General features: G+C 41.7%; 2 long non-coding RNA genes across 4 annotated transcripts; one reads left to right on the top strand and one right to left on the bottom strand.

Moving 5' to 3' along the window:
* Window positions 1-1,341: 1,341 nt before the first annotated feature.
* Window positions 1,342-4,594, top strand: LOC124665906. 2 transcript variants are annotated; one of them, XR_006990762.1, is made up of 3 exons: window positions 1,342-1,722; window positions 1,813-1,859; window positions 2,087-4,594. It is a non-coding gene; the product is annotated as an uncharacterized LOC124665906 (long non-coding RNA). The 2 variants fall into 2 exon arrangements; XR_006990751.1 differs by having other exon boundaries at window positions 1,813-4,594.
* A 465-nt stretch (window positions 4,595-5,059) lies between these two features.
* On the bottom strand, window positions 5,060-7,925 carry LOC124665800. 2 transcript variants are annotated; one of them, XR_006990711.1, is made up of 2 exons: window positions 5,716-7,925; window positions 5,060-5,584 (listed from the first exon to the last, which is right to left on the bottom strand). It is a non-coding gene; the product is annotated as an uncharacterized LOC124665800 (long non-coding RNA). The 2 variants fall into 2 exon arrangements; XR_006990717.1 differs by having other exon boundaries at window positions 5,902-7,925.
* Between the last annotated feature and the right edge of the window lie 7,693 nt (window positions 7,926-15,618).

The raw sequence follows: 15,618 nt of genomic DNA, 5'->3' as shown, positions 1-15,618 counted from the left end.
GGCTAATGCAAAAGAGAACGAAGTTGTCTCTTAACTACGAATTGTAACACGGACGAACTGTTAAGGCAATTCGGGAAATTATTCTTATTTGCTCTGCAAGTTTGTTATGGCATTTTTTCTTTGTACATGCCAAAGGATTATAACAGTAAATAAAGATGAACGTAACTAGCGGTTCTCCATTCCCAAATCAGTCAAACATGTTTCTAGCTATTGCTCGGGATATCTTCAGTCGACGCCGGAACTGATTAAGTCCGCTTTCAACTAACATGTTTTACTTATACACCACAATAAACATTGACATCCCCAGTCGACAATAGGACATTTCATCATACAGTGGAACATAATTAATATGTTGGCTTCCCTGTTTTGCAATGTCACAAATCCATGTTTTACTTATACACCACAATAAACATTGACATCCCCAGTCGACAATAGGACATTTCATCATACAGTGGAACATAATTAATATGTTGGCTTCCCCTCAGTGTCAAAAAAAAAAAAAATATGTTGGCTTCCCTGTTTTGCAATGTCACAAATCATTTCTTCCGCACGACAATATAATTCTTCTTCCTCGCGTAAAAAATAATCATCGAGAATATATTTCAACAACTTAGATGCTTCGAAAGAAGGAAATGTTCCTTTGGGTCGTAGCTTTCACCTGTACATAGATCACGAGAGAGGGGCAGCCAACAAAATAAACAAAAATACGCCCCGCTTCATTACATTTACATACTTATATATATATATATATATATATATATATATATATATATATATATATATATATATATATAGGATAAATACTTCCTACTCCTGGGTGTAACTACACCCACGTCTCATATACTACATACCAACTTTGGTGAAAAAAATTTAAATACACCCATAGTTTGCACTATATATATAAAATATATGCATATTTATACGTAAAAAAATAGTGTACGTAAAAAAGTGTACATACTACCTACAAAGTAGTATATATACTACCAAAATATTCTTATATACTTCATACTACATGTATATACTCTTTGGTATGATAGATACTAACTAGATTGTGTGAAACACACGTGGGAGTAACTACACCCGGGTGTATATATATATATATATATATATAGAGACGCGCTATTTGACTCCCTAGGGGCAGAATATTATTCTGCACCCGGGTCAGCCTACGCACAAGCGGCTTCATCCATCGCACGGAGCGCACCACCAGTTCACGCGCACCAGGCCGTATTAGATGTGACATAAATTTACGGCATGCTTGGACGCCACCCGGTTCCACACGTCCACCGAACCTGTTTCGCGTGGCTCGCAGGTCGCAAGTCGCAACACCATACACCTCCCGTAATTTAATTTCGCATCGACAGTTTACGGTCGTGGGCTTGGGAGCTAGCCCACTACCCAGGACCAGGAGCACCTCTTTTTCCTCTTGGGAGCGGTTTGGGGAATTGGAATTCGCGCAGCGGCCAGCGGGTGCGCATCCGGCGGCGAGAGGTGGGTGGGCGACCAAGCAAGCAGGGATAGTCGTTGTCGTCGATGGGTGAAATCAGCAGCTTCGTGGTCGGCCGTTCGAAGCGGCATCAATGGCGGTATGGTGTGATTGGCCTCAACAAAACCAGCTCCCACTGGAGCGGAAGGGAACGATCGACTGTGGGATTGCGGCTACTGGTGACTTCGGGGGCATCAACCTCAGATTGGGTGCACACTGTCGCATCCCCTTACAAGGTAAATGAAGATTTGCTTGTTTTCAATCGGCCTGCACGAATTTGGTTATGGCCTCCGCAAGATCTGATATGTGCGCCTTTTCTATGTCAGCCAAGACTGAATTTTTTCTTCATAGATGTGGCGATCTGGTCCGCTAGGTAAGATTAGATGCTAGGGAGAAATCAAACAGAACTTGCGTCTCCAGATTAGACCTACGGCTGCCTCAAATCCTGCTACATTTTTCCCGTGCCTTCCCATAAAGAGAGAGCTACAAATCCTGTTGTGTGTGTCTATGATTCATTGATTCGTCGGGTTCAGCTCCATTTTTTCTGTTCTGGACCCAATCAAATGTTCACTATTAGACTAAGCAATGCAAGATTTGTAGGTTTCATGTCACCGTGTGGCAATGTCGCCATGGCGGCATGGTGGCGGCGTCAGCAGCCTGGTCGGGCCACGCGGCGGGTGGTGGCTGAGGGTGGCATCGGCACAACAGTTGGGATCCGTGTTTTGGATCGATTCACGGTGAGCGCAGAACACCAGTGGGCTTCGACGTAAAGTACAGTAGCTGGCCATTCACTTCTCTGTAAGTTTTTGTATAAATCACCTAGGAGGATGCCAATTACATGATACTCTTCATAATATGCAAAGAAAATCCCTAACTTTACCACTGGCCTCTTTCCGGCCAGTTCATCTAGTATGAAGATGCACTGGTTCAGGTTACAACTACCAACAACTATTATGTCCTCCCTATCTTCAACACTTTGCAAATGTCATATTCCAGAGGTTAAGATCTAGGATTGTAGATTATACACCTTTGAAAAAAAATACGAGAATTGTAGATTAAACACCTCTGGAAAAAATACGAGAGCGAAGAGAGGTGGGATTGGTTTTCTTTTTTGCGCAGGGATGAGTGAAGCTGGATCTAGAGAGAACAAATAGCAAGTCCAGGGGAACTCGAAAGCACAATATGCCATATTAACATTTTTTGCCTTCTACAAACGACAAAACGAGTTCGTAAAAATGAATCAAAAGTGAACCCAATAGAAAGTACTTTTACAATTGTCATTTTCTTAGGTTGTATATCCAAGTAATACACATAGAAATATCAGGGCAATAAAATGCCTTTTCCTATCAGACTTGTATGGTCTAGTTTGGCAACATGGAATGGAGCTGAGAAATAAATGTCCATTCGAGGACATTGTATCTGTGTTAACAATTTACAATGCTGTAAAAGCTCCTCTATTGAAAACCGAACACGGTAGTTGTGGTACTGTCCCATTTATACAAGAGACTCTCTGAATATTAATCATATTCCTAGAAATCTGATTTTGTAATGCTTCATACCCCTTTTCTGTCAGACTTGAATGCTTTTCTAAGTTGTGCTTTAGTACTAGCAATTTTGAGTTGTGTAAAAATATTACACTGCATCCTTGTTAGTCACAAGCTTGTCTTGGGCATGCTCCACCTTAACCTGAACAAGCTGCGACACCTGAACTACAGTTGGAGAGTCATGTAGCTGTTTTCCTTGTAAATGTTTTCTGATTACCTGATGCAATTGCTTCACTGTCAGTTCATGTTCTCTGTATATTTTTCACTAGCATAACGTTCCCTATATAGGATGCTTCTGTTTGAGAAATAACATATCATTCTCATAATTTTATGCTATTTTTTTAGGTCGTAGGCGCATCTTATTTCATTTGTTTCAGTAACTCTTATTATCTTGCTTTTGTTGATGTGGGATGATGTTAGTGCTAGGAAGACCACCACCAACATTAGTAGGCCAATGGTTTCGAGTACCTCAAAGAAATTGTCAAGTTCGAGGAAATCCCAGACCAAAGTTGCTCCTTGCGCTACTGTTTTCCATGGAACACAGTCACCGAAGAGCAGCAGGAGGCTCTTACTCTTTTCAGAGCTTTGTAATCTTGTACTATGATCGTTGAAAGTTAATATATATTGATGTTCAAAAAAATAACCGAAGTGCTGCATGAGAGATAAACATTTCAGTTCCAAACTGCTTTCTCCTTTCAAGTTCTACAGAACAAAGAATTATGTCATATTCTTCTTGAAGTATTGTTAGCGCCTTTGCTCTGCATGAAATTGGCCTATGTGACAGAAGTTTGATGGAGTAGGTATTACTTATGCCTTGTATATATATTTTATTCCGACTGTTTGTTATTTTATACTCATTTGAAACTCTGGCAGGTTTCATCTTATATCCAATACTTCCCTGTCATGAGAAAGTGCTCACCTGTTAAGGCTTTGGCTCCGTCTTTCAAGTACAAAGTGTTGACCTTGATCGTTGAAGATTCAGCTCCATTGTAACATTAACCCGATATTTTCATTCAATCCACTTAATGCCATATGGTGTTATCCTTCTAATCTTGTGAATTTTCATCAATAGTTTGTGTATTGCAGACAAAGACGAATCAGCGCACCTCTAGTGCGTCATCTTACATGATTTGAATGAAACCAGGCCTACCTGATTCTTTGGAGAAGTTCAGACCCATGAAAATCCATATCTAAAACACTTGATTTGAAGCTCCCCTTAGCAGAACTGGTTTGAGCCAGATGTGACCATGGAGGTTTTGGCTCAACTAAATCCCCTTTACTCAGATACCTCAACACACTAGCAGTGCACAGGAAATTGACAAGGACATGTAGACACGGAGAGCTTGTGCATACTCTCCCTAAAACAAATTGTACTTCTGTATGTAGTTGAATATCTTTATTCTGGTGTCATGTCCATGTAATGTACTTGCTTATGAATGCTTTCTTCTATTGGCATCATCTACCAGATCATATCCAGAATTGTTGTACTGCAAGAATGATGCATGTCACCTACGTGACATTTTGTAATTGAGTTTTTTTATGTCCCATTGTATACCATATTTTATATGTGTGATGTTGATTCGTGTGACAACATGATATCTTTGGAAGAAATAACCGATGTAATTGGAAGTCCTACTTCCCAGATTTTTTATTTATGCCAATTTTAACATATCTCTCTCTGTAGCTAGCAGATTAATAGTTCTTATTTTTAGAGTTGAAGGGTCCTATCTAGATCTAGCTACCTTAGTGGTTAAGTATATGCACATGCATGCTTGTATGGTCGACAAATATGTAGGTCTAGCTAATTAGCTGAGCTTGCAAATTCCTAAAAGTGCACAACGAATTTCCTTTAAAAAAGAATCAAAATATCAAGTTGCACTTCACATCACATGCACCCTACGGAGGTGGTTTGTAGCCTGGCTCGAGTTTCACTTTCCAGCCATCTTACGTTTACCTTATTTTCTTTTGTTACATCGCTTGCATGGTTAGTAACCTGATTTAATTAGTTGTTTGGAAAAGGCATACGAAGTAATCAAATTTGGGAAAACATATGTTGTTCTACTGTTAACCAAAGGATTCAGTACTAACTGAATTGAATTGGCTGTCTAGAAGTTAAGAATTCCGTACCAAACAACATAATTTCCACTCAGGTACCACGAAATTCCAGCTTTTGAAAAGAGGGCTTTAAGAGCCACTAATTACAGATTGCTTCCCGCACTGATTACTCCCATAACTTATCTACCCTGGGAAAGATCACACCTGACCAACACAATTATGTCATTGTCTTGCATGCTAGCTCATGTCGTAGCTTATCTTCTGGCTGTCACTAGAATTTTCTCCAACGCATTGTGATAGCCAGCTAGTCTGCAGTGAAGTAGTGCCGGAGAGACTTGTCCAGGGAGCTTATATCCGGTACGAAGGCGCTGCTGCTGGAGTCACCGATAAGAGCCAAGGCGCCACTGCCATTGGGTGCCTGAGGCCTTTGGTGGGGACGGGAGATCCAGTATCGGCCGTTGTACTGCATCTTCCGATCCTTTGTTGCGTCCCTGCTTCCCTGGCAATTTGATAATTTCATCACAGGGTCAGATCGCTTGCCCAACCAATAAGAAAAAGACCAACTAAAACTTGAAATATCAATCGGTAAGTAATTAATGGCAATTGGGATGAAGGTTTCTCGACGATGACCTTGGCATGCCACTATGACCAAAACCGAACCCGCCGTTAAAATTGTTGAAGCCAATAGAGAACACACCGACAGGATTGTCCATAACATATACCAATTCCTTTATTGGTACCCGGACAACATATACCCACTTCCAAATAAAGCAACAAATTAGCATTAAGCCAGCATATGTGCTCTCAGTATACAACCTTATTTATGTTACACCAAAGCCATCCACTGCCCGCTGTGCGCCCAACTAGACATAAATAGAGAGCAAAGTTTAGAAGTAGTGTCTCGGTTGAAGTTATTGGCCTACTGCCAAAAATAGAAATGACCAAATAGCATAATGGGTGTGCAATAGATGGAAAGCCATGCAGATAAAAATTTAGATGAATCATCAGTGTATTTAACCAAATATTGCGAAAACTGATTCTGATGCACATGGGAAGATGTATATTTTCTAAAAAAATATCGATACCGGACCATGGTTAATCAAGAAAATTTAGCTTCTAGTGTATCCTAACAATTTCATTCACATAATGGTAAATCTAAATAGTTACATACTACTTTGCCAAAAATGAGTGTAGAATAACAAATCAAGCATACCATCTACCCATCAAGTATTTAACGAAGAGAAAATTTCAGACAAAAAAGTATTTCCCACCTAAAGAGTATTCTGAGTATAGGATATAGATGCATACCAGAGACATCACTGAAATTGGGTACACAACAGCATGTGTGCTAGTGATCTTGCTACAATAATAAGTAGAACCAATTAGCACAAGTTACTAGGGATGTTGCGTGATTAGAAACAACATAAAATAAGTCCGTTTTCTGAAGCAGCTTCCACACAATACAACCAATTTCCACAATTAGAAGAAAATAAATGCTATGGAGAAAAGTTTTCCATTTTGATTTTAGTCTGTACACCTTCAGTAAAAATGATGATACGGATCTACCGTATAGAATCCAAGGCTGGGCAGTAAAGACAAATTATGCTTGTTTCAAGAATTTTCCAAAAAAATGCTAAATTTGTAAGCTCAAGTAGAGATTAAAAGCCCCAAAAATAGGCAATATCCCCATTCATAAGGTTGGCAGATTCACGTGAATTTAAACCCAGATTATTGAACACTGCAACAAATAATATTTCTCTACATATAAATATTATTTTGGCTTCTTAACATCCTTTCTTTTAGCTTCTTAACATTCTTTCTCTTGGAAGTGAAAGCATCATGACAGTGTTTCGAGAAAGGAAGTAATCCATCAGATTGAATCGCAACAACAATATCCTACTACTGTGTTCACAGAAAACTAGTTCCTTGATGGGTCTTGTGTTCAATAATAACTTGGTAAAAGTTTATCTTCCCCACCCAGGGTCACATAATATTCAAGGAGAAACACCCAAAATTAGAGAGCAATAAACATAGTCATATAGGCCTACTGTGTGATTAAAGTGGCGAATTGCGACCAATCATGGATCAAGCAGTATCGCTAGGTATGTATAATCTACTCCTAAGCATGCCATGTGCAAAGTTCCAAATTACCACTGCCATTACATTACAGCAGGACAACAAACAGAACAATTACGCTGCCATAAATCTACTCCTAGGTGCGTATTTCCTATTTCCAACAAGCAGGGCAGTAAGGCCTAGAAACTGTATAGCTGCAACTGCCATTAAAGAACCTCTACCTAAAGATCAATCGTGAAACAATCCTGCAGAATCGGTGATATTCAATATTTAAAAAACAGACAGGTCACTGAATAGCAGATAAGATACAATTAATTATCTAAAACTACTGTCCATGAAACGTTTCCTACAGTGGATTGATCGATGATACGGAATACCTATTTAAAATCTGCTTTGGGCATTATTTCTTCGCAGGTTCCTTGAAGCTAAGAGAGAATCCATGAAGTTGGAGATTCCTCTGGTGGCCTGTTACGCCACCCGCCCGTTCCCTGCAAGAATACACGAGCCACCAAAAAGTTACCCCGGGAGCTGACGTTATACGGAGGACTGCCTACCTTTGAAGCGGCGCGGAAGAGAGGCCTGGCAGAGAGGGCGTTGAGGGACGAGGATGGTGGAGAGATGCGCGGCGACGGCGGAATCATCATGGGAATACCGCACTCGCGAGCGGGGAATCAGAGGCTGGGCGGAGGAGAGGACAGCAAGTACTTGGGCGGCGTAGTTGCTCGCGGACGCGTCGTCTTCCACCGGGAAGCGCTCCACACGCAGCTCCCTCGGCGCCCCCTGGGATTCCGGACCGCCAGCGAGGGAGTGGAAGAAATTGAACTGGTGGAGCTGGGTCGGCGAGCAGGACGCGAATACGGCGCGGAATCTCCGGGCGGCAGCGGCCGGGAGCCTGAGGATTTGGGGAGTTGAGCGCATTGCTGCAGTTTCTGGAAACTGGGTCTAGTGGGAGTGCACGTCCCGATCCCCACAATAAAAGAAAACCGACAACCTAAACCAGGAAAAAAAAATTACAACGCATGGAGTCTGCCCATGGTGTGTGCAGCACCGGATAACCGGCTCGGTCGGCCGACCCGGGAGCAGAATAATTATTCTGCACCCAGGGTATCTAATAGAGTTTCCCTATATATATATATATATATATAGAGGCCAACTATTCTCGAACCCCCCTTAAGAGGGGTTCTAGAATAGTTATTCTCGAACCCCCTTAAAACCAACCGAACTAACCGACCAAAAAACCCCACCCATCTGGACCTGCCCGACCCACACGTGGAGTAAATGAACTTCCACCCTCCATCGTGCTCCTTTCCCCACTACGAACAAATCGTGCGCCCGACCACTACTTTCCACCGCCGGCGCGCCGCCGCCACCCACCTCCCGCCCGCGCGCCGCCTCCTTCCGCCTCCGGCCCGGCGCGTCGCCGCCCCCACCTCCCGCCTCGTGCGCCGCCGTCACCTACCTCACACCCCACGCGTCGCCTTCCCCTTCCGCCACGCACGCCGCCTTCCGCCTCCCACCCCGCGCGCGCGCCGCCGCCCGCCCTCCGCCCCGCAGGCCGCCGCCGCCCTCCTCCCGCCCCCGCGCGCGCCGCTGCCCCCACCTCCCGCCCGTGGGCCGCCGTCGCCCACCTCACACCCCTCCCGCCGCCTTCCACCTTCCATCCCGCGCGCCGCCGCCTTCCGCCCCGGCCCCGCGCGCCATCGCCACCCGCCTCCGGTCCCGCGTGCCGTGCTCCACCAACGGCCCGGGTTGCTTCTCGCTGTCGTTGACCCGCGATCGCCCGCCCGGGCCGGATGGCAGCACTCCGGCGAGCGTCGCTCCGGACTCCCTCTAGCACCCGTATTCATGCGGTAGTCAAGTGAACTTATGCTCCCGCTGATGTGAACTACTGTTATCGCTGCTGCGTACTAGTGATGTCACTGATGTGAAATAGAAGTGTTTGTATCTGGCTAAAAATGATCAATCAAAAGAATTTATCTAGTGGAGTGCACTTTTAGTTTTCCTAGCAGTGAGATGATCCCAAAATAGAAGTGCATATTCTCGAGTTTTAGTTTTGGTCCTGAAGTGCACCTTGTCTCGTTGTTGAAGTTCATTTTTCTTTCTCGATAGAATTGTTATATGTTGTCAAAGATTTCACTATGCCGGAGATAGAAGCTCATTAAAAATATGATAAGTCCAGATTAAAAAAATCATAGATTGCAGTTAAAAAGAAGTCCAACACAAGCTAGAGTTAATTACAATTCATGGTAGCCCACAGTCGTCCAACTCATGTTTGTCATTTCCTGTTTATTTCTTAGTTTGTCTCCCAACAAGCATTTGCATGCCATTGCTTCATACAGCCCTTTCATCCATGTATGTATAAACTAGTCTGTTAGTAAAACCAAGTGCATATACGGATGTATATAATGGTATGAAACGATGATGGACACTCGAATGTGAGAAACGGAGCAGTGTACACCCACTTTGTTTTGACCCGGAATAGAAGTTCTATTTATCGTAAAAAATAGTGGAAAAATAGGAAGTTCACTAGTTAAGCTACAGCGGTTCTTTATTTGAGAAGTTTGTGAAGCTCACTTCTATTAATTTGCGAAGTTCACATCTACTGCTATTTTCATTTTTTTCTCGCCTAGGAGTTCAACTATTCATTTATATGTTGATGTATGTCTGACTACATGTTACTTCTACAATAAAATAAATTAAGGAGGTTCGCTTTTTCCTGTCCTAAAGTTCATTCTCTGTTGGCAGGAAGTTAGTTTGCGTATGTGCAATACTCGAGCAGCTACAGGATGCCGACGATATTCTCTCAGGAGCATTGCCAGGACGAGTGCAGTATGTGAAGTTCATTTCTTCTAATCCTTGTAGTTCACTTCCCCTAATTCATGAAGTTTACATCTCTTGCTACTTGCTATTTAGTTCATCCATTAGGTTTAGATATGAACTTGTTTATTTAGTTCCTTGTGAAAGTCAATTTTTTGTCGAAGTTCAGTTTTATTGACGGGAGAGTTCACTTTATTTTTTAGAAGTTCAATTGGTATAGTGCAGATATTCATTTCTTTCAGCAAAAAAGGGTCTAATTCACCCACGAGGGAAAGGTTCAGATTTTGTTGTCACGAAGTTCACTATTTTCAAATCCGGAAATTTGCATATGTTGCTAATTTTTATTGTACTTCTTCATGGTGTGTGGTACTAACTAAATTACCATTAGTTCATGTCACTTGCGTTTTTCTTTGATTTCTCAAACCGTATGCCCAGAAGTTCAATATGAACGCGTCGGTATTTCACTTTGTCTCGCTAAAAAATTATCTTATTGTCGGGCAGTTCATTTTAAATCTGCAGAAAGTTCAGTTGTGTCACGCATGAAAATTCATTTCAATTTGATTTGGAAAACAAATTGAATGGTGGGAGGAAGTTATTATTTTTAGAGATTGTTTTGTGAGCTATTTCTTGTAGTTTGTTGTGAATTGCTAATGCTGACAGAGGGTGCCCCTTTCTTATTGTGTAAAAAGAAGCTGTTATGTTCTAGCTTTGCTCTCTCTGACACTTTTAAAGAATTGTACAAAAGTTCATTTTATATCAACTATTAAAGTTGGCTTTTGTCTGCACGGGAGTTGACTTTGTTCGCAACAAAAAATATTGAAGCACGTGGGAATTGCAATTAAATTAAAAAACAGTGTTGTTCTGAGGTTCATTATTTTATTTAGTAAAAGTTCAGTTCGTCAATGAGGATAAGTTCACTTTTTTATCATGTGGTGCAACTCAAATAGCTTGTGAATTAACTTTCATAACAATCGTGCTCTGCGAGTGTAACACTATATCTAGCTTTATGCTATTCCATTGCTTTTCTAGGTCACTACAATGAGCTCTAGATGATAAGCTCTACCTTCTGTATGTCAGGACCTTTGGGGTGGCTCCTGATGGCAAACATATTTGGTATCTTCTCGAATAAGTGTATGAAAATGAGGACACTTTGCGTTTGGTATGCACTTCGAAAGTTCAGTTTGTCGATGAGGGGAAGTTCACTTGTTTTTTATCAAGTGCTCAAACTCAAATATCTTGTGAAACACACATGACTGCTCCTTTTGGGGGCATGCACCAGCACTTCTGCAAGTGGCTTCGTGAAATTCTGCATAGGTTTGATGCTTACCAGAGAAATCTTTTCAGCTATACAACCGACCAAGCAGAATTTATAATGAACCCAACAAGTCCACATTCCTTGTGCTCGATAGATCTAGCTGGTGTGTAACTTTTCTCATTGATTTGCCGAGTAGCAATTTGGAAGTTCACAATTCGCTTGTTACGAAGTTCGGTCTTCAAAAACATGATGTTTCATGAAAAATTTACTGCAAAAAAGCATAAAGGAAATTGAAGATCACTCTTTGAATTTCAGAAGTTCGCTTTGTAAAACCTTGATGTATAAGTTTCTTTGTATATCTTTCTCGCTGTTTTTACATACCTGATACTGTTGCCAAACTAATTCAGTTTCCCTCTTTGTGCCAGTATCATCTTTCATATCCCTAATAAACTGATGTGATGGTTTTTTCATGCAGCTTGTTGATGCTTTAGAGTTGAGTAAAGAAACTATGGGGACAGTGAAGCAAAATCTTTGGTGGGATTTTCTGTATAACAATGTATGATTCCTTTTATCTCCTCTTTATATCACTTGCTTATGCGTTTCCATTGATAAAATCTGAAATAGAAAGTGTTAAATACTTGCTGGTATTATCAAGTTTTTCCCTATGTTCGAAACATAGAAATCCATTTAACCATGTGTCAGAAGTTCAATCTATTATATCAGACAAATTCAGTTTATCAGCATAGGAATTTGCATTTTTTTGGACGTTAACTTTTCTTTTCTGGGGAATCCACTTCGTCGCTAGGAAGAGCCCACTTCCGGCTAGTATGAAAAATAGTAGTTCACATTATTATCAGATGCTTCCCAGCTAGTATGAAAAATAGTAGTTGACATTATTACCAGGACCAGTTCACTTCCTATTATTTGGGAGTTTGTCCTACACATAGTGCTACGAGAGTTCACGATTACCACCGTGGGGGTCCACTTGAATCTCGGTTCCGTCCATTGCTCTGGGCTTCTTTTATTCCGAACTGTCTAACGTGGCCCTGGTCTTCGTTTCCATTTGGTTTGAGAGTATTGCAAGAAAAGCATACAGTATCTCGCTCCATTTGTATTTAATAGAAAGAAATGGAAGTTGATGCTTCGGCCTTGTAGGAAAAGAATTAGTATAGTTCATATTATTCACAAGGGAAGTTCACTTCTTATTTGGAGACCATGTCAAGCTGTCCTGTTTAACCCGTTTAATTGGAGGAAATGCAGGTTACAAGACAATGTCAAGTCGGACACATCGAAGCTGCCGCAGTTCAGATATGATGTTGGACCAGTTCAGAAGGTGTGTATGATCTTTTAAAAAACCATATGACTTCACTCGTTCCTCTGTTGCTTCTTGGTCCATGTATATGCTTTAACTCTTTCCTTATCTTGATGCACTACTAGTACTTGCTATCCCGTGAGAATCATTTGATCAAAAGATAATGTTGCCGACTTGTATGTGGTGTTCCCTATTATTTTCAATTCTAGTTTTCTTTGGATCCGGAGTTAATTCATGTTAGCTCTGTCCAAGTGGGTTGGATTATAGTTTCTTATTTGTTCCTTAACTATTCTAATCAAAGGACAAAATAGAAGAATTTATTGGAGTCTTGCAACTGTCTTGATTGCTTAGACAGATCACAAACTAGTTTTGCAAAATGCTCGATAGTATTTATATATTTAAAGTCAGAATGTTTTCTGCTAAAAGTAAGTTTTCCTTGTCTGCTAAACTGGATTATTTGTTCTCGAAAGTATGTTACTTTCAATGTAAGACAAGTTCACTCCTCAGTCTAAAAACAGTTCACTACATTCGAAAAAAATATTAAAAAAATCCCTAGTGAAAAGGCCGTCAAGAAAATGCCTGACCCGGAGTCCACTTGTAATGTCTCTGAAGTTCACTTGTTAATGCCCAGAAATTCATTTAATTTTTGTGCATTCAATTTTTCGTGGCGAAAACAGTTCGCATTTACTTGTACATTATTTATCTAGTGATTTGTACAAATGCAGTAATAAAAGAAATTTAATCTTTGTCTCTACTCTCATAATTATACTATTGATGAGTTGCAGGTTTGGGATTTCATGCCGACAATAAAAAGAGACTCAAGATCTTGTACAGCTCCTCTCATGCTACGTGTAAAAGGTTACATGGAAGTACTGTAGTGTGCGGCCCGGCAGTCCACCCGTCCGCTAAGATGCAGCGCTGTGCCACCGCAAGAGGCAGTGCGGCAGTTGAGTCATCCACTGGAGGCTGTGCCTGCAATTTCTGATTTTCTGCTGCTAGCTTGTTTTGATGTTTGAATATACTAGTATAATTTCTGCTGCCATGCTTGTCTGGCTAATTTCTTCAATAATACCATTGTACATTGTTTCAATCTTGGAAGTATAGTTGATGTCTTGCTGTGATTTCTCACCTCTGGCTTATAAAAAGGCCTGACACCTACTTTTTGGTACATTGTTGGTACTTGGTCGTGAAGTTCAGATAAAAACAAGTGCGGAGTTCTGAAAGAGACCAGGTTGTCCGAAGTTTAAGGACAAGCCTCGGCAAAGCTTTGCATTTGTAATTATTCTAAGTTGTAATTTGTAGCCACTGGGCTAAATCTGGTAGCATTTCAAAGTTCAGCAAACTACAACGTTTCCCAGTTTTATCTGGTAAGTTCACTTCCCCTCCAAAAGGAAATTCACTCTGCCTGAAGTTCAGCCTTTTTAAGTTGTAACTTCTCCCAAAGTGCAAGTTCATTTTTTATCGCATGGAAGTTCACCTTGAGCTGAACAGAAAAATCAATACAAACCTCTTGAAAGTTGAGTTACGTTTGGTAGTTCGCTTTGAACATAGCAGAAAAAACACTTCTTACCAGGCGGAAAACCATTTGATGCATCGTCTAAAACTACAAAGTTGTTCCTTGAACAAAAACCCAGAAAACAAAAGTTCACCAAGCGTAGTTTGTGAATACTTTTTCACAGATAAAAAGTTCACTCTGTCGTCGGATGAAGTTCATTACAAAAAGGAATGTGCACTACACTTATCCGAGGTCTGCAATGTACTTTCTTGACTGGGCGGCGAAGCAGTATGCTGTCCGCTAGAAAATTAGGAAAGAGAAATCATTGGCGGCTCACTTCATTGAATTACACTTTTATTATTGGGGAGTGCACTTTGTTTCTCACCAGCTCTTTTTATTTTATTAGGGAGTTAATGAAATCTTATTTTTAACTGGAAAATTAGATGATAAAAAATGAGTTAAGCATTACTTAATTTTTGGGAAGTTCATTTACAGTAGTTATGTATAAAAAGATCATTCTTTCAGGTCAGAAGTTCTGTTCGTTTGAAGAAAAAACTCGTAGTAAAAAGCAGCGGACAGAAGGTCACTCAGTAAAAATTCAGATGTTTATTCTCAGAAAATTAACAAAAGTTAATATATCAGTTAAATCATACAGTGGATTTTTTCTAGTATACACCATGTAGAATGTTGAATAAGAAGAGAAAAACGTCAATAACTTTTGCACATAAAAAATTCAGAACGTAGGCAGCAGCAGAGAAGCACAACACCGGCAGTAATTTCCTGTGAACCTCACACATCCGTTGATCCGGATCTCTTACAATTAACGTAGCAGCAATCACCTAACCATGTACAACCTAGACAAACTTCAGACCAGGAAGTGAATCTCAAAGATGCAGAGCAGTTCACATCAGTTCCTTCGAGCAAAGCAGGTGAGTTCGCACGGGACGCACGAGCTGGACTCCCTGGCGGCACACCGTGAACTCTCCAACGGCGCGATGTGGACGCGCAAGGCAGATTTCCTGGGCGTCGGTGAACTGAACTGCATCAAGGCAGTTGCTGCCGACAAGGGGCACTTGGGTCGGCAGAGTCCACGCTCCCCTCGCCGCGTATCAGGAGGGGCGTAAGCCGACCGTCCGGTGAGAGCTGTCGTCGGTGCCGGCGAGCTCGCAGCTGGTCGAGCGGCCTTATGGGAGGCCGGGATGCATCATCTCACCATCGGCCATACTCAAAATTGCGTCGGCTCCGTGAGAGACGAGGTTGCGGGGAGGGATGGGGCAGCCTCCTGCGCGTGGGGAGCTCCTTAGGGCGAAGGAAGAAGATGGAGAGGGGCCGGCGGCCGGAATTAGAGCCGCGCTGCCGTGGGGCTGTCAGCGATGGAGAATTTTGCGGCCGCGACGACCTGGACAGCGTGCGGGGTAGGTCGGTGGGCGCGGAGGCAGGTCCGCAGGTGGGGGAGCAGGGCAGGTGGTGAAAGGCCTACGAGGAGTTCACATGTATAAAGCTGAGAATTTCAATTCATATAAGCAGAAGTTCAGAAAGGGTTCGAGAATAGTTATTCTTGAACCGGTTCGAGAATAG

Source organism: Lolium rigidum, chromosome 1 (genome assembly GCF_022539505.1).
Source record: "Lolium rigidum isolate FL_2022 chromosome 1, APGP_CSIRO_Lrig_0.1, whole genome shotgun sequence".
Lineage (NCBI taxonomy): Eukaryota > Viridiplantae > Streptophyta > Magnoliopsida > Poales > Poaceae > Lolium > Lolium rigidum.
This window is presented reverse-complemented; position numbering and strand designations above follow the sequence as displayed.